The 6,000-nt window shown below is 70.8% G+C and overlaps 1 protein-coding gene across 2 annotated transcripts in view; it reads right to left on the reverse strand.

Annotated features, from left to right (window-relative positions):
• LOC138105534 (myosin-6-like) overlaps positions 1 to 1,031 on the reverse strand; it is a 45,094-nt gene extending 44,063 nt beyond the window's left edge. For both annotated transcript variants that reach the window (XM_069005629.1, XM_069005628.1), the window contains exon 1: positions 1,026 to 1,031. The gene's annotated coding sequence lies outside the window, so the exon portion shown is untranslated. The remainder of the gene's footprint in view (positions 1 to 1,025) is intronic.
• Between the last annotated feature and the right edge of the window lie 4,969 nt (positions 1,032 to 6,000).

A 6,000-nucleotide genomic window follows, 5' to 3' on the forward strand; every position in this document is an offset into this window, starting at 1 on the left:
ACCCCACCTGGGTGCCCCACAGCCCACCCTGTGCCCCATGGACCCCCATGCACCCCATAGATCCCCCTGTGCGACCCATAACCCCCCACCCTGTGCCCCACAGACCCCCCTGTGCCCCATAGATCCCCCCGTGCGACCCACAGCCCACCCTGTGCCCCACGGACCCCCATGCACCCCATAGATCCCCCCGTGCGACCCACAGCCCACCCTGTGCCCCACAGACCCCCCTGTGCCCCATAGATCCCCCCGTGGGACCCACAGCCCACCCTGCACCCCACAGACCCCCATGCACCCCATAGACCCTCCCGTGTGACCCACAACCCACCCTGTGCCCCACAGACCCCCATGCACCCCATAGACCCCCCTGGGTGCCCCACAGCCCACCCTGTGCCCCATAGACCCCCATGCACCCCATAGACCCCCCCCCGGGTGCCCCACAGCCCACGCAGTGCCCCATAGATCCCCCCGTGCGACCCACAACCCACCCTGTGCCCCACGGACCCCCATGCACCCCATAGACCCCCCCGTGGGACCCACAACCCACCCTGCACCCCACAGACCCCCATGCACCCCATAGATCCCCCTGTGGGACCCACAGCCCACCCTGTGCCCCACAGACCCCCATGCACCCCATAGATCCCCCTGTGCGACCCACAACCCACCCTGTGCCCCATAGATTGCCCCATGGGACCCACAACCCACCCTGTGCCCCATAGACCCCCATGCACCCCATAGACCCCCCCTGGGTGCCCCACAGCCCACTCTGTGCCCCATAGACCCCCCTATGGGACCCACAGCCCACCCTGTGCCCCATAGACCCCCCTGTGGGACCCACAGCCCGCCCTGTGCCCCACAGACCCCCATGCACCCCATAGACCCCCTGTGCGACCCATAACCCCCCACCCTGTGCCCCACAGACCCCCATGCACCCCATAGACCCCCCTGTGGGACCCACAGCCCACCCTGTGCCCCACAGACCCCCATGCACCCCATAGACCCCCCCCGGGTGCCCCACAGCCGCCCACCCTCTGTCTCTGCCCCACAGCAGCACCTTTGGCAGCCCCGCGGCCCCACAGCTTTTATAGGGCGCTGTGGGGGGAGGGGGCGGGGGGAGGAGCAATGGGGGGGCGGGGGGGTGGGGAGGGGGCTGATAAAGGAAGGGGAGGGGGCGGCCCCACACTTCCCCCCCCGCCCCATGGCGTCTCCGTGGGGCTGAGGGGGTCAGAGCCCCTCCGTGTTCGCCCCATAGCGTGAGCTGTGGGGCAGAGGAAGGGCGGGGTGCCCTGGGGGTGGTCTGGGGTCCTATTTGGGGGGGTTTCTATGGGGCAGAGCGGGGGGGGGTCCTATTTGGGGCTGGCTGGCTGTGGGGCAGGGACGGGGGGGTACCTATTTGGGGGGGCTCTATGGGGCAGGAACGAAGGAATTTGGGGGGGCATTTATGGGGCAGGGATGGGGTGCCCCTCATTTAGGGGGTTCTATGGGGCAGGGACAGGAGGGTCCCTCATTTAGGGGGTTCTATGGGGCAGGGCCGGGGGTGTCTCTTATTTAGGGGGCTCTATGGGGCAGGACCAGGCGGGTCCCTCCTTTCGGGGGCTCTATGGGGCAGGGATGGGGCAGGGCCCTCATTTGGGGGGCTCTATGGGGCAGGATCAGGGGGGTCCCTCATTTCGGGGGCTCTATGGGGCAGGGTGGGGGGAGTCCCTCATTTAGGGGATTCTATGGGGCAGGTCCCTCATTTCCGGGGCTCTATGGGGCAGGGCCCTCATTTGGGGGGCTCTATGGGGCAGGGATGGGGCAGGTCCCTCATTTGGGGGGCTCTATGGGGCAGGGATGGGGCAGGTCCCTCATTTGGGGGGCTCTATGGGGCAGGTCCCTCCTTTGGGGGTCTCTATGGGGCAGGCCCGGGGGGGTCCCTCCTTTGGGGGTCTCTATGGGGCAGGGATGGGGCAGGTCCCTCCTTTGGGGGGCTCTATGGGGCAGGGCCGGGGGGGTCCCTCCTTTCCAGCGCTCTATGGGGCAGGTCCCTCCTTTGGGGGTTTCTATGGGGCAGGGATGGGGCAGGTCCCTCCTTTGGGGGTCTCTATGGGGCAGGGATGGGGCAGGTCCCTCCTTTGGGGGTCTCTATGGGGCAGGGATGGGGCAGGTCCCTCCTTTGGGGGTCTCTATGGGGCAGGCCGGGGGTCCCTCCTTTGGGGGTCTCTATGGGGCAGGTCCCTCCTTTCCGGCGCTCTATGGGGCAGGGATGGGGCAGGTCCCTCCTTTGGGGGTCTCTATGGGGCAGGGATGGGGCGGGTCCCTCATTTCGGGGGCTCTATGGGGCAGGTCCCTCCTTTGGGGGTCTCTATGGGGCAGGGCCGGGGGTCCCTCCTTTGGGGGTCTCTATGGGGCAGGTCCCTCCTTTGGGGGTCTCTATGGGGCAGGGATGGGGCAGGTCCCTCCTTTGGGGGTCTCTATGGGGCAGGTCCCTCCTTTCCGGCGCTCTATGGGGCAGGGATGGGGCAGGTCCCTCCTTTGGGGGTCTCTATGGGGCAGGTCCCTCATTTCGGGGTCTCTATGGGGCAGGGATGGGGGTCCCTCCTTTCCGGCGCTCTATGGGGCAGGGATGGGGCAGGTCCCTGCTTTGGGGGTCTCTATGGGGCAGGGCCCTCCTTTGGGGGTCTCTATGGGGCAGGGCCGGGGGTCCCTCCTTTGGGGGTCTCTATGGGGCAGGTCCCTCCTTTGGGGGTCTCTATGGGGCAGGGATGGGGCAGGTCCCTCCTTTGGGGGTCTCTATGGGGCAGGCCGGGGGTCCCTCCTTTGGGGGTCTCTATGGGGCAGGGATGGGGCAGGTCCCTCCTTTGGGGGGCTCTATGGGGCAGGCCGGGGGTCCCTCCTTTGGGGGTCTCTATGGGGCAGGTCCCTCCTTTCCGGCGCTCTATGGGGCAGGGATGGGGGTCCCTCCTTTCCGGCGCTCTATGGGGCAGGGCCGGGGGGGGTCCCTCCTTTGGGGGTCTCTATGGGGCAGGGCCGGGGGTCCCTGGCCAATGTCCCCACACCGGGGGGTGCTGACATCCCGTCCCTGTCGCTTCTATATCGGGACACGGCGGGGGGCGGGGGGCGGGGCGGGGGGGGGGGGCCGTTATCTCGCCCCTCTCGTGGCGCTGTGGGGCCGCTGTGGGGCCGCTGTGGGGCCGCTGTGGGGCAGGGGGGGGGGGGGTCTGGCAGCTGTCCCCGGACACGGCTCCACTTTGTCGTGGCCGCGGTGACAAAGTGTCCCCGCGAGGTGACAAATTCCTGCGGGGGGAGGGGGAGGGGGGGGGGGAGGGGGAGGGGGAGGGGGGGGGCTCCACCTTCAGCTCCGCATTGGAGCCCCTCCCCCCCCCCTCCCCCCCCCCCCATAGAGGGTCCCCCTGGGCCCCAGAGAGCCCCCCCCGCCCCACAAAGACCCCGAGGGTCGCTGTGCCCTCCACCCCCCCCGGACACTTGGGACCCCCCTGGGACCCCCCTGGGACCCCCCTGGGCCCCCCTGGGACCACCCCGGACACCTGGGACCCCCTTGGGACCCCCGGGACACCCGGGACCCCCCTGGGACCCCTCTGGACACCTGGGACCCCCATGGACACCTGAGTTCCTCCCCTGACACCTGGGACCCCCCTGGGACCCCCCTGGACACTTGGGACCCCCCTGGACACTTGGGACCCCCCTGGACACTTGGGACCCCCCTGGGACCCCCCTGGACACCCGGGACCCCCCTGGACACCCGGGACCCCCTTGGGACCCCCCTGGGACCCCCCTGGACACCTGGGACCCCCCCGGACACTTGGGACCCCCCTGGGACCCCCCTGGGGCCCCCTTGGGACCCCCCTGGGACCCCCCTGGACACCTGAGTTCCTCCCCGGACACCCGGGACCGCCCTGGGACCCCCCTGGGGCCCCCCCGGACACCTGGGACCCCCCTGGACACCCGGGACCTCCCTGGGACCCCCCTGGGACCCCCCCGGACACTTGGGACCCCCCCGGACACTTGGGACCCCCCTGGACACTTGGGACCCCCCTGGGACCCCTCTGGACACCTGGGACCCCCTTGGGACCCCCTTGGGACCCCCCTGGACATGTGGGACTCCCCTGGCCACCTCTGTCCTCTCCCTGGACACCTGGGACCCCCCTGGACACCCGGGACCCCCCTGGGGCCCCCCCGGACACTTGGGACCCCCCTGGGACCCCCCTGGGACCCCCCTGGACACCTGGGACCCCCCCCGGACACTTGGGACCCCCCCGGACACCCGGGACCCCCTTGGGACCCCCTTGGGACCCCCCTGGACACGTGGGACACCCCTGGGACCCCCCTGGACATGTGGGACCCCCCTGGGACTCCCCTGGGCACCTCTGTCCTCTCCCCGGACACTTGGGACCCCCCTGGGACCCCCCCGGACACGTGGGACCCCCCTGGACACGTGGGACCCCCCTGGGACCCCCCTGGACACGTGGGACCCTCCTGGGGCCCCCCTGGACATGTGGGACCCGCCTGGACACCTGAGTTCCCCCCTGGACGCCTGGGACCCCCTTGGGACCCCTCTGAACATCTGGGACCCCCCTGGGACACCTGGGACCCCCCTGGGAACCCCCTGGACACCTGGGACACCCCTGGACACCTGGGACACCCCTGGACACCGCTGTCCTCTCCCCGGACACCTGGGAACCCCCCGGACATGTGGGACCCACCTGGGGACCTCCTGCGCACCTGGGACCACCCTGGACATCTGAGACCCCCCTGGACACCGCTGTCCCCTCCCTGGACACTCAGGACCCCCCGGACACGTGGATCCCCCCTGGATACTGCTGTCCCCTCCCTGGACACCTGGGGCCCCCCTGGGACCACCCTGGACACCTGGGACCCCCCCCCCCCCTGGACACCTGGGACACCCCTGGACACCTGGGATCTCCCTGGACACCTGGGACCCTCCTGGGGACCCCCTGGACATCACTGTCCCCTCCCCGGACACCTGGGACCCCCCCGGACACCTGGGACCCCCCTGGACACCTGGGACCCTCCTGGGGCCCCCCTGGACATCTGGGACCCCCCCTGGACACGTGGGACCCCCCTGGGACCCCCCTGGACACGTGGGACCCTCCTGGGGCCCCCCCGGACACTTGGGACCCCCCCGGACACCCGGGACCCCCTTGGGACCCCCCTGGGACCCCCCTGGACACCTGGGCCCCCCCTCGGGCCCCCCCGGACACTTGGGACCCCCCTGGACACGTGGGACCCCCCTGGGACCCTCCTGGGACCCCCCTGGACACCTGGGACCCTCCTGGGGCCCCCCTGGACATGTGGGACCCGCCTGGACACCTGAGTTCCCCCCTGGACGCCTGGGACCCCCTTGGGACCCCTCTGAACATCTGGGACCCCCCTGGACACCTGGGACCCCCCTGGACATCGCTGTCCTCTCCCCGGACACCTGGGAACCCCCCGGACATGTGGGACCCACCTGGGGACCTCCTGGGCACCTGGGACCACCCTGGACATCTGAGACCCCCCTGGACACCGCTGTCCCCTCCCTGGACACCTGGGGCCCCCCTGGGACCACCCTGGACACCTGGGACCCCCCCCCGGACACCTGGGACCACCCTGGACACCTGGGACCCTCCTGGGGACCCCCTGGACATCACTGTCCCCCCCCCGGACACCTGGGACCCCCCCGGACACCTGGGGCCCCCTGGACACCTGGGATCTCCCTGGACACCTGAATTCCTCCCTGGATGCCTGGGACCCACCTGGGGCCCCCTGGACACCTGAGTTCCCCCCGGGACCCCCTGGACACCTGGGACACCCCTGGAGACCCCCTGGACACCTGGGGCCCCCCTGGACACCTGAGTTCCTCCCTGGACACCTGGGGCCCCCCTGGACATCTGGGACCCACCTGGGGACCCCCTGGACACCTGGGACACCCCTGGAGACCCCCTGGACACCCGGGACCCTCCTGGGAACCCCCTGGACATCTGGGGCCCCCTGGAGACCCCC

Source organism: Aphelocoma coerulescens, chromosome 2, assembly GCF_041296385.1.
Source record: "Aphelocoma coerulescens isolate FSJ_1873_10779 chromosome 2, UR_Acoe_1.0, whole genome shotgun sequence".
Lineage (NCBI taxonomy): Eukaryota > Metazoa > Chordata > Aves > Passeriformes > Corvidae > Aphelocoma > Aphelocoma coerulescens.